Source organism: Sinocyclocheilus anshuiensis, unplaced genomic scaffold, assembly GCF_001515605.1.
Source record: "Sinocyclocheilus anshuiensis isolate Anshui unplaced genomic scaffold, SAMN03320099.WGS_v1.1 scaffold1237, whole genome shotgun sequence".
Classification (NCBI taxonomy): Eukaryota; Metazoa; Chordata; class Actinopteri; order Cypriniformes; family Cyprinidae; genus Sinocyclocheilus; species Sinocyclocheilus anshuiensis.
Genome location: NW_015553581.1, coordinates 524,401 through 525,138, shown reverse-complemented (window position 1 = coordinate 525,138; position 738 = coordinate 524,401). Strand labels below are relative to the sequence as shown.

The following is a 738-nucleotide window of genomic DNA, read 5'->3' as shown; positions in this document are numbered from 1 at the left end:
GCTACGTTTACATGCAACCAAATAATCCATTTGTAATCGGATTGACGGCTCAATCGGACTGAAAAGCCTTCATGTAAACACCTTAATCGATCCGACTGAGCTCGATCGGAATTAAATTTCGATCAGATTGAAGGGGGTGGTTTATTCCTTTTCTAATACGATTGAGAGTGCATGTAAACTCGATCGGATTTAACTCCGAAACTGAAAGGACTGCGCATGTGCAATGAAGCAGAACGAGTGTAATGACGTATGACGCGCGGAACGGCTCTTCCTTTTGAATAAAGTGTTGTTGTATAAATGCGTGTCCTGTCATTATAAAACTCTCCTTTCACTCGGCAACTGTGACGTGGAGCAGGACAACCTCCCACCAGTCCTTGCTTTGGATACTCATGCACAGGCAACCCGTTTTGGGCGCGGGGAGGGGCATTTTTACTGCATGATAAATATGAGCAGCACGGCACAGCGGTTTATATGCAGGCCTATATTTATCCATAATATTTTTAAATGGATAAATATTAATTCTGCTGTTAAAAACAAATAAAGAAACCGTGTAGGAGTGTGGTTATTATGTGCACACAGTAGAAACTATATTTGTGCGGTGTGCGCATGTAAAAAAAAAAATCAATTCCGATTTGAAGCTTGTGACATAAACATGCGCACATCAACCCCATCACTTTATTTAGCTTTCATGTAAACACTACATTCAGATTCATCAATCGGAATTAATTCAGTCCGATT

The 738-nt window shown here is 40.7% G+C and overlaps 1 protein-coding gene across 1 annotated transcript in view; it reads left to right on the top strand.

The window, feature by feature from the left end:
- Positions 1 to 738, top strand: part of LOC107668397 (trichohyalin-like) — a 29,415-nt gene that overhangs the window by 25,827 nt on the left and 2,850 nt on the right. The gene's annotated exons all lie outside the window — the stretch shown is intronic.